We start from the raw sequence: 15,896 nt of genomic DNA on the forward strand, positions 1-15,896 counted from the left end.
CACACCTCTCAGCATGCTTGGAGACAGCTGAAAGCGTGTGCATGTGTGTTCTCGGGTTCAAATTAAGGTTTCAAACCGCAGTTAAGTTTTTAAAGTTCATTTTCAAGACAGGTTTAGGGCTTTGAATTAGGGCTTTTAAGACAAGGTTAGGGTTTCAAAATAAGATTTTAGACCAAAGTATGACCGCAAGCTAATGGTTAGGATTTGAAGATATGATTTGGGTTTTAAGCAAGGGTTCACTTTTCAAACAAAGGGTTAAGTTTCAAGACAGGATTTAGATTTCAAACAAGGGTTAGGGTTTCAAGCAATCATATGACTTTCAAACTATGGTTTCAAGCGAGTGTGAAGAATCTCAAGTTTTGCTTTCAAATCGAGGATTGGATGTTCGTTCACAAAGTAGGGTTTGAAGACATGGTTGCGATTACCAATTAGGGTTGCAAATCAGGGTTCCAATCCATGGTTAGGTTTCCAAACAAGGAGTAGGGGTTCAAATTGAGAGTGCCAATTCAATGACGTGAACATTTCTAGCGCATGTGACTTCATTTTGTTGTTTGTGCTGATCTCATCCCACAGAACAGCACACATACCACACACGATGTGGGCTACAGGGACTGGGCAACACAGACAGACAGACAGAAAGATCAACAGATGGATGACAGACGTGGAGGCCGACAGGAGGACAGCTGAGGGCTCTCGTTGCAGGAATGGGAGGTATGTACGCATACACACACTTGCACTGTGGCAGAAAAGTGAACATTGAACAACCACTCAGAGTCACTTCGTTGCCCGTGTACAGCATGTGCTGTGTTTAAAAATAACATTTGGCTCATTTCACTAGATAGATGATGGATGGATACTTCATTCATCCCGTGAGTGGAGAATGAAAATATATGAACCCTCTGGGCTGTATATTTGTCTTTACCTCGCTTACCTTTTTTGCAACCATTTTAGTTACTGTATGTGGGAAATGCAAATGTGATCACATTTGAAGAGTGGTGTGGATTTTTGTCTGACTTTGTAGTTTCCAACTTCAGCTCGATAACATTGATATGCTGTTACATCAAATTGGAGCTCTTGGCGCAATGGTGCACACTTTTGGCCGATTTAACCTATGGAAAATATCTTTTTTTCCAATTCCTTTTTATTTAAGAACTTTAGAAAAAGTCTACTTTTAGCAATTTATTTTTTGAAGTGATACTGAGAATATATAAAAATGTTTTTTTTAAAGATCGTTTTATACCCTGCATATTTTGCAAACAAACAGAAATTTGAAGCGATACTTTTTTTTTTAAAACGTGAATGGATATTTTATACCCATGACAGACTGTCTGTGATCAAAAATGGCTACGGACAAGCCGCAAGCTAATATCGAGCTATATTTATTTATACAGCTAGCTATATAGCTAGTTAGCAATCCAACAATATGAGGTAATCATGTAAAACAGTGAATAGTAGAATAATATTTGATTGACATGTTGATTTTTGCCCATCACTTTACCAAGACATACTTACTAAAGTTACTCAGGATTCATCCTGATTCCTGTTGATTAGAACAGCATGACTTAAAGCTTACCGTAATAACTAATGCCGAGTCATGATGCTGGTGTACGCCGATAATCCTAATCATTATTTAGTGTTTTTCCAATGAGCTCGTACCCAAAGATTCCTCATGTCAGTCCAATTGTGGCCACGAGATGTCAGTGCAGCCCTGTGAAAGTATGCTATTACTATACAACCGCCACTCGACTGGATCATCCTTTTTGGAACTGGACCTTCAGTGGGGATTTAGCTGATTTACTCCACCCCTTAATAATCACATCCCTAGAATGGAAACCCTCAATACTCATGTGACAGATGAAGTGAAAAGGTTGTGCTCTGACCAACCAATCAGAGGATGGAAAAATAATAAGGTTGGCTGAATTTGAAATATTCATGGCCGAAGATGCCTTCTAGTTGCTCAAATAACTGAAGCTACATTGACTTGCACTCCTGATTGTGAATGCCCTGAGCAGATAAGATTGACCTATCGATTTGAACAGGCTGAAATCTAGTAAGATTGAAAAAAATCAAAATGGACACACATAATGGAAACAATATAGCCAAGAGACATTTAGAGTCAACTTCAATTTCATGGAGCAAGTATTAGAAATTGAAATGTAGGTTCTGGGTTTTTTTTTTTTTTACTGTTCACCACTGGTAACATCCCTTGAGTGTGTATTTTCTACACACAACTACAACACATCTGTCACATCTCTTTTGTCACACGTTCCCAAAAATAGAAACACTATGCATCACATTTCGAGAACCCCTCAGAGTCACCCAACTTGTAATATCCGTGACGATAATACCATACGCAGATTTTAATTCTCCCCATTGTGGCCGAGAATAGTTCCTCAGAGTCCTTCAATACATCTGTAATATAGTGATGATAATATCGGTCCATTTTGTTCCTTGGCAGCGGCGGCCCCTCTGACACTGCAGATGCGTATCTGCGAGAAGTTCATTTTAACTTTCCTCTGCTGACGGCGGACTTTCAGCACGGGGGGGGAAGAAAAGTGACACACGAAAAGCTTCGGGGATAAAAAGCAAAAAGGAGTGTAAATAACGAACTTGAGTCGTGATTCGGACGCCAGCTGATTCCGGTTGACTTCGAAGTTAAAGACTGCAGGCTTTACCTGACTTGAGTCACGATGAGGTGATAAGCGTACGGTTTCGATACTAGCATAATATGACCGTATTGGTCTTCTTGCTTTATACCTCTAAGATTAAAATCTATAATCTTTATAGATTTTGAAACGGTGGCTTCATGAAACTAATCACAAGACTTGACTTTAGGTAACCCGTGACTTTGATTCTGATTTGCCCAAGACAAAATCATCAATCAGGAATTGAAAAAAAAAAGGAATGGTTGGCTCGCAATGGGACAATAAAATAGAGTCTGAAAAATGTATTTTCGGCAATTATTGATTCAAGAACCCAAAAGAAAATTCCCCGGAACTTGCTTGAGACTTTGAATGCTACCAACTTAACACTTACTTGAGACTTGACCCCATTCCTCGTGCCTCAAGGACATGTTGTGAAGTTCCCGCCTTTTACGGGTGACAAGCAAATGTAATTGAACGTGCCCTGTTGGCTGATTGGAACCAAGGAGATAATCAGACACAGATGATGTCCTCCGACCCAGACAACATTTGATTTTAGAGAGCGGTTTAGTTCATCACGGGGGTTGAATTCCCCGAGTTGTTGACGGGAGGAGGAAATCTCCTGCTGTGTACATGAAATTAGATTATACACAAAATGCAGATTCTTGTAATTATGACTAACATGTGAGAAGCACCGAGTATTAGAGGCAGGGAGATGAAAAAGATGATGAAAAATAGCTTCCACTGGGAGCAATTGGTGAAAAAAAAGTCAAGTATTTATTCCGCATTTGGTGAAAAGTGGAAGCCGTGCAGAGTAAATTCTATTGAATGATCTGAAGAGCGTGCTAAAATTGAGTTTCCAAGGGCACGGCGGTGTGCCTTTTTGCGCCGTGGTCTCTTTCTGGACGTGTTTGGTCCAAATCAAGACACAATTATACCAGAGGGAGCTCCTTGCGTTCTTGTGAGCCATGTTTTTGATTGGCAGAGTTCTCAGTTATGGTTTGAAAAAAGGGTTAGGGCTTCAAGACAGGTTTAGAGTTTCAAATGACTGTTTTGAGAGAAGATGAGGCTTTCAAATGGGTTTCAAGCAAAGGTCGGTGTTTGAAAGAAGGAATTCAGGTTTGAACTTCAGGTCCCAAGCATGGGTTAAGGTTTTGAACAAGCGTTAGGGTATCAAAGCATGGTTTCAAGACAATATTATATTGGGTTTCAAAGTGTCCCTCCAAGATAGGGGTATGGTTTGAAACAAGGGTTAAGGGTTCAGGGTGGTTTCAATCCAGGGTTAGGGTTTCATGGTAAGGTTTCAAAATGTGCAGTTTGAGCCATGGTTATAGTCCCAAATTGGGTTTTCGAACAAGGTTTCAGACGAGGCGTAAGTTGTATAAATTGGGGTTTCAAGACAAGTTGAGGCTCTCAAATTTCTGTCAGCCAGGGTTAGGGTTTCAAGTGATGGTTAGGTTTTCAAATTAGTGTCTCAATACAGCGTGCGGGTTTCAAACAAGGGTTAAGATTTCAAGTCGTGATTCGAAGACAGAGTTGGGGATTTCAAATGAAGGCTTCAAGGCAGGGTTCGGGATTCATATTACATTTTATTTTAAGGTTTCAAGACAGATTTAGAGTTTCAAAATGAAATTTTAAACAAAGTTTAGGATGTCAAGACAGGATAGGGGTTCAAATGAGACTTTAACACAATGGTTAGCTTTTCTAATTACGGTTTATAGAGGATTAGGGTTTTCAACTCTGGTTTCAAGACTTGGTTAGGGTTCATTTTAGAGTACTTAAGACTTAAGTACTCAAGTTTGTGGCATCAAATTAAGGGTTTTCAAGACAGGATTTAGGTTTCATCACAGGTTTCAGCTTTTAAATTACTGTTTGGCTTCAAGATTTCAAACTAAGGTTTCAAGACAAGACTATGATGATTTTGAAAACAAGGTTGTGGTTTCAAATGAAGGTTTTAAACCTGGGTTAGGGCTCAATGGTAGTTTCAGGAGAGGGTTAGGGTTTCAAACCAAAATCAAGGTTTCAAATTTGAAAACAGGGTTTGGGTTGTGAGGAATGATTTCAAAATAGGTTGGAGTTTCAAATTAGGGATTTCCGTCAGGGTTTGGAATTCAAATAGCTTCCACAAGGCTTTCAAAAAAAGGGTTTAGGTTAGGGTTTCAAGCAAATATCAAGGTTTTGAATGAGGGTTTCATGCCTGGTTTGGAGTTTGAAAGAAGTGTTGTTAGGGTTTCAAAGTAGGGTTTGTACTTTTTGAACCACATGTCACGGCAATGTAAACCCGCAAAGCTCGGAGCTCCTTGCCATGTTTTCCAAGTTGTTGCTGCGTCTTTGCCGGCAACAACACGAATCATCCCATCATCTTCTTACGGCCTAAATTCAGCTTTGTGTTGTCACCGCCGGTCCTCACAAATCATTTGGGAAGACAAGACAAGATAATATCAACATGTCTCATTCTGGAAGATCCCCACAGATCAAATTTTGACGTTAGGTTGGAGACGTCGAGGCAGATGCAAAGTCGTCACATTTGCCACGCATGTAATGAAATGTCATTTTCTTAGCTCGCTTAGAACAACATCAACAGATTGCTACTGAATGACACCAAGCAGATTAATGTCAGCCACGTTATTTTCGATTGCCCAGTTTCGAGACTAGTCAAGACTTATTTGATTCTATTCTATTATACTCTCCTGTTTCAAAAGAAATCCCTGGCCCAGGCGATTCCAAACACAGACGTCCCGACGCTGGAGGCGCTCCAGGTGAGGAGGCGATTACTGACGTCCCTTAATGATAAGCGTCCTTGAATATTTTAATGAGGATTCTGGGTTATACGAGTCTATATTTACTTGCGCCGGTGAGCTTTTGAATTCGCCTACATTCACAAGGTGAGCCTCCCAAATGAAGATTTGGGTGAGCGCTTCAAACCGAGGAAGACACGGTGTATCTTGGAATTGGTGAAGCAGCATGTTGCTCCTTTTCAGGTCATCTTCGTACACTCTGTTTCAAGTAAAAAAAAAAAAAAAACATTTGAAGGCTAGCAATTCCCAGAAGACGGTTACAAAAAAAAATCGGATTTTGACTGATTTCATTGTGCTTGCTTTTATTCGACAAGAATAAATCGATTAAAATCAGATTTTTGTGAGGACAATCACAGCTCTCATGTTCGGCTTCAGCTATGTGCATCCCAAACAAGGACAAGCGCTCTTGAAAATGAAAGCTTGTCCCCTTTAACCCTGTGGCCTTCTTATATTGTCGGAATCGAGTTCTGACACTTAGGACAACATTCTCTTGATTCGGTGGCGTCAATTTGAGTTGGAGCAGTGCTTCCATGTTTCCCCAAAAACATGTTTGACTCGACTTTTTCTTTCCTACACTTGGAAGCGGCAGTGATGCGGTATGATGAAAGGAGACAGTTATGACAGGCAAACAAAAGGTGGCAGACTGGGGTGTAGCTGCACTAAAGAAGACACTATCGGGGGAAAAAAAAGCAAGCAAGCGAGAGTTGTGGAAGCACTGGTTTGTGACACGGATGCGTTGTGATCGTCTTCGCCGCGTCGTTCCGTCTTCCCCTCAGTGGGGGGGCTTCACATGTCTCTTTGTTGATCTATTTCGGTCTTGGCTGTGCGCAGAAATGACGATTTGGCAGCGTGTGAGACAAGGCTGGCCTGGGTGGATCAATAACGTCATCAAGCCCCCTCCATTAAACATGTCGTGTCACTGAACTGTGTTCAAATGTCATGGCTTCGCTAACTGCTGTGGATCAATATGAGATTATAAAAGGCAGACACATGCAGTAAATACAGTGGCATCTTGATCTACCAGTTTAATTCCATGTGCTGCGACACATGAAACTATCCAACAGTTTGAGGCCCCCCCAAATACACAAACGTAATTTTTAAAAAATTAATTACAAAAGTGTTTAAAAATGTTAAAAGTCAAATTAAAGCATGTACAGTAAAGCCCCCTCCATTGTGGGGTTCAGGTGGGCGGTGCAGGTATTAAATGGATTATTCTTTTTTTTTTTGTACAGCTCATAACACTTACTTGTGTAACTGATTTATATCAGGTGTAATTCCACTACCGAGCACTTGATGGCGGTACGCTTATTTACTTGAGATGGTGTGAATTTGAATAACAAACAAGATTTGCTGTACTGTCTTTCAACACAGCCTAGCTTTTGTTTGAAAATTGTCATCTGCCGTGGTCCTGCATTTCACGCTTACAGAAAGTAAGTTAATTTAACAATGCAGATCTTTGAGGGTGATTATTCATATCTGTTAGGAGATAAGTGTGGTAGTTTTGGAAAAAAAAAAGGTTTATTGTATTGTAAACACAGAAAAGGATATGTTCACTGTTACACTATTCGTACAATATTTTTGTTATCCATTGCCGTTGCTTAATACATGTATGCAACATTTTAGATATGAGATCGGTTTGTGAGTCGACTTGGTGAAATGGCTGCATTTGGTTCAACTTACCTTTTTGTCCAATGTTGATGACAAAAGAACAGAAAAAAAGAAGAATAAAACTTTACATGCAGAATGTTGCTCAACACAGCCGTTATAAAAGCAGGAACAAGACGATATGTCCCTCGAGGTAGGTTGCAACAAGATTCGACGGAATGTCAATTGAATTTTGACTGAGTACAACGACGGGTCTCAGAATACTGCATACAGTAAATATGGGGGCGGCCCGTGAGTGACGTGGGTGGCGAGGCCACCCCCGGCCATCACGTAGCGCCGCCCCTGCGTACAACACCCCCCCCCCCCCCCCCACACACACACACTAAAGGCCCCAAATTGTGTGCCTCTGAAAACGAGGCTAACAAACTACTTACTACTACTTAGTGTGTATGCCTCAAACGACCTTGAGGAGTTTGATTTGAGTGTTCCACATCTGCTACCCTCCCTGCACCCCCCAACCCTCCCGCGGCAAACATAATTTAACTGTAATTCCCCCCCGATTGGCATTAGCGATGCGAGTCGGGTCGCTCCGCTTGACCCGAGCTGTCAGCTGAGCAGCGTGTGGCCAAAGAACAAGAAGAAGGAAAAAAAAAACCCTCCTCTAGAAATGATATTTTCAACACGAGTAGGGAACAAGTGCAAAGTAAAATAAAAGTGAGAATTTGACAACCCCGAGGTTAGGGAGAACAACGCTTGTTCATCTCACCGCAAAGTCGTATTTACTAAAGCGTGAGGAAAACGGGGGAGGGGGAGGTGGAGGTGAGCGCTGATAAAACGATGTTTACGTTTGGAATAAGCTCGGTGGAGACGGCAAATAGACGACATCTGTAATCTTCCCAAAGAGGCAGTACAGTTTCAAGACGAGCCCAAGATAGAAAAATGGCAGCGGCGGTAATTGAAAACAACAAACATCAAAGTCATATCAGAAGGAAACACGCATTTTGACTCTGAAAATTCTCCCCTTTCCAAAGATAATCGTGCTCATATTTGATCAGCAGTGTGTGCAGAAAAAGGTCACCGTGTTGTCACAAAGTAAGTCAAGCCCATCATTTTTAATTCACCCAAAAATTTGAGAAGAATTCATTTCGTTCTTTGGTGAGTTCTTATTTATCGGCGGCACAGCGGACGACGGATTAAGATAAGAAAAGATAAGATAAGAAAACCTTTATTAGTCTCGCAATGGAGAAATTCCCAATTCACAGCAGCAAAGTTATGAAAGGAAGAAGTAGAACAACAAAATATAGGAGCTGCTGGAAAGGCAGCCACTCTCGCGGCGCCATTTTGAAGTCAAAATAACAAAAATAACACAACACAACACATAGGACACAGACAGTCGTGCAATCTTCACCACTTTTCTGCATACACTTTGTTGTCTGAAGCAGTTATAGATGAAAGAGGAGAGGATCAAAGTGTCCTTTAACCAGTGGATCAGAGACGTCATGCTGAAAATTAGTGCATTGGCCTCACATTGCAGAGGTGCAGGGTTCGATTCCCGGGGGGGTGGTCCAATATGGCTCAATGGAATAGTTTGATTTTCTTAATATTGTGAAAATGCTCAAACTGGCCCAATCATCGGCATGTTATGTGTGTATCTCACATTAGGAGTATCGAGAACGAATACAAACCATGTCTCAAAGTGGAAAGTTATGAAAATTATGATCCATCCTGTCAAAACATGGAAAAAAAAAACCCATTTCCGAAAGTATGCTTTTTGAAGCTTTGCGGGAAAAAAAAGTAAAAACATTATCACCTGGATGTGAAACCTTAAAAAAAGAATGTCAACAAAAACGCCCACTTTCACTTGTTCATTCTCCCACTCCGCCAAGCAACTTGTAGATCTGATCGCAGCTGCTCTTTTCCGTGCATTTTTTTTTTCCTCTCCCCGACTCCCCCGACCCCTAAACTCTTTAGTGACACATCTGTGGTGTCAGGTTACCTGCTCGAGCTTCTGCATATCAACACGCCTTTGAAATGCATATGAAGCCTCCGCTTCCATATTTGCTTGGCAAACAAGTGCGGCGTAATAAAACGCTTTTCGTCTTGCTTGAATCAAGATGTAGTTTCGTCGTGTTGGAATGAACGTGACTGGGATTCTGATCTTTTTTTTTTCTTCTTTTTTCGCTCGTGCATTCAGGTCAAGTGCGTCCAATTTTGTTCGCTCGCTTTTCCTAATTTGTCGCCGCATCTGAGGGGAGCACTTGCCTGCAGAATGAGAAAATTCTTGGTTTTTTGTTTTTTTTAAGTCGGCAAAGGAAGGTGAAACAACTCCTAATTAACAGGCAAATGGAAAAAAACCTGGCTTTTTATGAAAAATGTCCGACATAAAAGTAGAATGGAGTACAAGGAGCGGGGAATGAAGATAAATGTTCCTTGTAGGTGATAAACATCAGGATTATTATTTTTGTCGCACCGGCTTTCCGGATCCTGTTAAAAGCTACAAATATAATCCATCACGCTCAGAAGATGACGATTAATCTGACCACATTATTGCACCAAAGCGCTGTTTTCTCAGAGGCGGGATTACGTTCGAAAATGTTCTGGCTTCCGCTGTCATGTGTGGAGATCAAACAATCAAAGCCCAATCAGGACGACAACAGATTTGCGAGTGACTGCCGTGTTCCTTCCATCTGTTGCAGGGCCACCGTGCAGTAATAGTGTACAGCGGGAAAAAAAATCACTTTTCTGTGGGGAGCGTGGGGGTCATGGCTCACTGGGAATTCAAAACATGGGGTTATATGGGTCGCACGATTGGAGATTGTCGGAGAATTAAAATAAATATGTTACTGGATACATTTCTCAATGTTACGATCTCACTTTGGCTTCTAACATTTGACAACAATGCTTCCCTTGCAGTCATCTCAAAAACATGAACCCAAGAATTGTTCTATTTAAAAAAAACAAAAAACCCTTTTGACCCAGTTTTGCAAAATCCTTTCTGCATCATTATAGAGACCCACTTTTTACAAACGACAACCTCCAGAGGCACACCTGGGAGAGTTTCGCATCAGAGCAGAGCCAGAGGCGAGTTGAGCCCACCCTGTGACAGCCGGTTCACATCACTTCAGAATTTTTTTTTCTCTCATGCTTGCTCTACAACTGAAGAATAACTACAGCCCAGATGGAGGCGCTTGAAGCGGCCTCACCAGTGGCAGAGCCCTCGTCATAGTGCTGGCTCTCAGATTTGTTTGGAAGAGGAAATGATCAGCATACCGTATTTTCCACACTAAAAGGCGCACTAGATTATGAGGCGCACCTTCAATGAATGGCCTATTTTGTCATTTTTTTCATATATTGACCGCACCGCATTATAATACGCAATCTACAATGCATTCACTAGATGGAGCTACACTCATGGAAACACCAACAGAATGATGCAGCGACATAGTTAACCAACAGCAAGTTATAACATTGACTCGTTAACGTTGAACTCTCTTGCAGCTGCTCTATTTCCGTGTTCAACTGCGTAACCTGATCACCTTAAGTTTGAATTCTGCGTTGTAAGAATGTCTCTCACAAGGAGCCATTTTGGGGTTGACATATTACCGTAATAACCATACACAAGGCGCATTGGATTTTAAGGCGAGCCGTGAGCTTTTAAGAAAATGGAAGGCTTTTAGGGGCGCCTTTTAGTGTGGAAAATACGGTAATCATTCTAGAAATAGAACTGGTATATGTTTTCCATGCTTAGTCGAGTTGTGTGGCTTCTGGTCCCAGGAGAGGGGGAGGGGGGTGCGTCAACTTTATTAGCGTGTTAGCTTCAAAAGTACAGATCAATATTTTGGGCATTTCATCCTACTTTGCCAATCCTCCACCTTTTGGCACAAACATCACAAAACTATTACAGTTTCTACTTTTCCTCTACTTTGGGTGTGTTGTGGCGCTATTTAATAGGGGTGCGCCATCTTTTGTCAGGTTGTTGAATGTTACACCTTGATATTGTTACCAGGAGGGAATATAATCCAGAATTTTGATTGAAAGTTGAGAAGTTGAGCGAGTCATCTATCTCCCGCTGTCGAATTCTTCTCTCTTCTACCTGTCTTGCGTGTCCATCATTCATCTCGTTTCATCTCCTCTTGCCTCTTAGCTGGAGTCGTCGTCCGCTCTAATGTAGCTGTCAGTCATGCTGTCGTTCACTTTCCAAAGGCTTCATTTCCTGCCCCGGGATTCCATTAGCCTCCACTCTCACCTGCTGAATTACCCCCCCCCCCCCCCACCTTGTGGTCCCCTGTCGCACATTGGAGCCACCAGACGTGGAGGTGGACGTCCTCAGCGATGACACCAGCGCCAGGGTGAACAACATGCGGCATGGCTTCCATTCCACTGTAATTAATGTGCGCGACTGACATCTTCATCGCCGCATGGCATTTTTATTCATGGTATTCATTTCCACGTCAACTTCTAACTGGAGAGTCTCGCTCCTCTTGCTCCGTTCACCCACCTTTCAAGCTGCTTGATTGACTTTGACTCATAGCAACGTTCCCCTGCTGGATGGCCCCAATCCAGCGACTTCAAAACAAAATGGCCGACTGGCCCACGTTTGCAGAAGAATTTCCGTATTAACTTTTGTGCGTCCTGTTACGATGAACGTGAGGCATTGAATTTGGTTGAAATGCCCAAAACCCAGAAAAATTGCTCATTTGAACCAAACTTGACGACCATAAATGTGTTGTAGGTTTGGAGTGATTTTCACACATGATGCAATGATAACATGCGTGCTGGATTTTGTGTCACGTGGATGCACCGGTGCCGAATGCACTGAATTCTTGTCATGGCTAAAATCACACAAAAAAAGGCTACTTTGACCCAACATGGCCGACGATCAGCATCATTGACAGAATAGCTTATTTCATTGATTTACTTGCGTCTCATCATGATGAACATGCATGCTGGATCTCGTGTTAATCGGACGCGCCGGTGCTGGATGCGAATATTTGTGCGTTTCAAAGTGACTGATTTGCTTGCTTGTTTCGGCGTCTATATGATTTTGCTTTGATGCATCAGCCTTGTACAAATCAAGAGCAGGAAGGACACCCCGGGGAGCCATTTAGTTGTGTTTTTCTTGTGTTTTTTTTTTCTTGAGTTAATGGCGCCCCGGGTTATTGGAGAACATTTCTTTTCTCCGAGAGCAAGCGAGCGAGCAAGGGAAGGAAGCTTGTTGGAGCTCAGACAGTCCTTGAGAACTTTTCCTCACAGGCTCAATCCTGTGCCGGCTCCACAGTTACACTTTGTGTTTTGCCTCCATTTTGCTGATTGTTATACTTGATGATCAGCTTATTAATAGTCACAGCAAATAACAAGGGAGCCAATAAGGGCCCCAAAAGCATGATTCACAAGTTAAAAAAAAATAAATGGTAGATTTAGTGAATCGTGAACAACGATCTTTAAAGTACAAACAAAAATCACTGCTATGCTAGAAACTGAATCGATAATTTTGGAGTAAAAGAGGGAAACAATGCCAGAAAAGTAACAACTCAAAATTTCAGCAACGCTGGTAAAAACTAGGTTAGGACAAATTCATCTGCAAAACTTGAAGCAAAAGTAAAGGAAACAAAAATAAGGGCAGGAAGTCACATTTTTTTGAAACAAGCGCAGGCAGTTACTACAAAATAAAAGCATACATGAAAGAAAAGGAACGTGAGCACGAGACACGAGACATTTTGTTTGAGTCTACACTCGACTGCACGCTATGACCTGGCGACCAGAACCCTAATTCGAAACCCAAGCTCATCTTTGAAACCTGAGGCCTCATTCGAAACCCGAACCATGACTTGAAACTCGGCTAACCTTGTCTTGGTGCTCTAATTTTGCACCCAAACATTGGCCTGAAACCCTAATTTGAAACCCTAACTGACCAAAACTGGCAGCTGAACCTTCTTCCTTGAATATATGACGACCAAGGAAGTTTGAATGACATGACTCCACTTGCTCAATTTGCGCCTCAGTAACTTTTAGGAAATTTAAAGGTGAAGGCTCGAGATTTATTTGTGACCCCCACATGTGCGATTTAGTCCTTACTTTTGCAAAATAGCGTTTGTTGTGTCTTTTGTGACAGTTGCTCATAATTGATCACCATCCAAGTAGCTATCAGCGCTACTATGATTACTCCGCCGCTACCGCCGCCGTTCTCTTATTCATGAGCGTGATTACGCCGAAGCAGATTACACGCTGACCCCATTGCCTTTGCTTTACCTCAACTGTAATTTGGATGCGTCAGGCAGGCGGAAGGGACGCGGCGGAAAAGACAGAAGCGCTCTGCGTGCCATCAATCTCGCCCATGTGCAATAATAGCTTGGGATGGAACGGACCCCCCCCTCCTCCCCAAATGATGCCGGTCCCTCTTGCATCCCCGCCGCCCAATCATTTTAAGAGCAGAATGACCCAACTAAAATGCTCACTTCTTGAATGTTGTTTGGCTCTAAATTGACCTGTCTTGACATTTGACAGCAATAACAAGAACCTCGATATCACTCTTTCACCCTGAAATTTGATGACGTACACAAAAGTTATTGGATTCTTTTGTCCAGGTGAAACTACAAAGTCGGAAATATTTTTGAATAATCAAAGTTTTGCGGCTCGGTGATTGACTGGTTAGCGCGTCCGGCTCATAGTGCAGTGGTTGCAGGGTTCGATTCCGTCTCCGGCCTTCCTGTGTGGAGTTTACGTGTTCTTCCCATGCCTGTGTGGCTTTTCTCTGGGTACTCCGGTTTCCTCCCACATTCCAAAAACATGCATGGCAGGCTGATTGAACATTCTAAATCAATGGTTCTTAACCTGGGTTCGATCGAACAACAAGTTTGCATGTTCTCCCCATGCCTATGTGGGTAGTCTCACCTCCGCACCTGCCAGGCTTCACCTCATCAGCCACACTCTCCTCTGCAGCCTAAAGGCCAGTCTGAAGATCCACCCGTTGCCAGTTTGGCAGCTACTTTCCCTGCCGTACTCTCTGCTGCCCAGCTAACGTGCCTAAGCCCCCCCCCCCCCCCCCACCCCCAATACACCTTGGTGTGGTTTCTCTGACTGCCTTTGGTTCCAGCCTCCTTGACCTGGCCCTCTGCCCTGACAATAAACCTGTACTGAGCTCATTCTGTCTGCCTGTGGGTCCTGTGCTTGTCTTAAATTAAGCTTAAGGCTAGCACTCTCTTGAAACCCAAATTTCAACCCCTAATTCATCTGAAAACTTGACACCCTAACCCTGTTGACCAACCCTAATTTCAAACTGTGAGCCTGCCTTTTCAACCCAAATTTGAAACCTTCACTTGAAACTGCAGTCTTTTCACCTTGTTATCAGCGGGGTGTTGGAAAAAGTACGGATACAAACATAGCGAGTAAAAGTAGGAAGTTGTTGCTCGCTCTTCTGCTCAATGGAAAAGCACTCGGCTCTGCTTAAACATGTCCTCTTCCTCTTTCTTCGTCTTGTCCACTTATCCGGCAGTGTCTTGTGAACCCCTTCAGACATTTCATTACTCTCTTGCCCCTCGAGACACTCACTGCTCCACTCGCATGCACATCCGAGCGTGTTTGACGGCGGCTTGTTTGCGGCGCGGTCGTCGTTTCCATTGCGCGAGGTGGTGTGATTGTAGACCAGAGCTTCGGTCGGGGCTGTCGTTTGCCGTCTTCCATCTGCGATTGTTTTATATCCAAGGAGTTGTTCATTTGTTTACTTGAATACATTTTCCATATCCTTTTATATTTTTGTGCTTGTCATGCTATATTTATTTTTTTCCGACTAGTTCTGTGATTTTTGCTTCGTTATCTTCCCCCCACGAGTCAGTTTGAATGACAATATGGACGACAGAGGCTGCAAACGGAGAATAAAATGTCCTATTTTTCTTCGTCTTGTTGCGTTAGCGGGAATCAAAGGGCCGATCCGGGTGTTTGCATGCAGACCTCCTTTGATGCCGTAATGAGCCTAGTGTGGCACCTTATTATCTGGAGAGGCCGAGGAGGTGGCGGGAGGGAAGAAATCAGTGGCAAATTGAGTCAATCCAGTGATGAGCAAAATGCATCGTGTGTGTGCGCGTGTGTGTTTATTGACGCTCTTGAAGGACACAAAACTACAGAAGAAAAAAGTACTTCTGCAACACTACATTTAAAAAAAAATCTTCAGATGTTTAAAATGCACTCCTCGAATGGTGTTTGGGGGTGTTCAATTAATTGACTTACATGGCTGCTAAAATGAGGGTTAGGAGAGCTGCCAAGTTTTGCATTTTTTTTTTTGTAGTATTTGTGCGTATCTGAAACAGATTAATTGGATTTACATTATTTCCAATGGGAATTCTTGCTTTGGATTTTGTACGATTTGGTTTTCTTCAGACTTTCTCGAATCAAATAATCACAAAAAGTTTCACATGTCAAAACAGGTCATATTTACCCCGAAAAGTGCGTAAAGGTTCATTTTCAATCAAGACGACTCCTTTTACATTGGAGGACACCTTTTGTGGCACGTCTTTCTGATAACTTTGCGCAAAATGAAGCCCCCCCCCTCCATCAGACATAACGCAAATGTGAAATAATCCAAAGTAATGGATGAAGCCGTGTTTTTGCTGCAGATAACTAAATGTATCTTGAGTAGATTAGGATGCCGAGACACGTACGCACGCTCCAGTCAAGACCGCTTCACTCCACACAGGAAGTCAAAGAAAGTCATTTGCCCCCCCCCCCCCTTTTTTTTTTTTTTTTAATAAGTTTTTTTCCTTTCTCCCGCCCGCTGCCACAGGGTCGGCGTAATGACGGCTGTTTTTCAGCTACGTGTTTTTCCGGAATCGCAATTCCAGCTGGAGTGCTCAGAAAT

The sequence above is a fragment of the Hippocampus guttulatus genome, chromosome 10 (assembly GCF_054856545.1).
Source record: "Hippocampus guttulatus isolate MCC_2025c chromosome 10, RoL_Hgut_1.0, whole genome shotgun sequence".
Lineage (NCBI taxonomy): Eukaryota > Metazoa > Chordata > Actinopteri > Syngnathiformes > Syngnathidae > Hippocampus > Hippocampus guttulatus.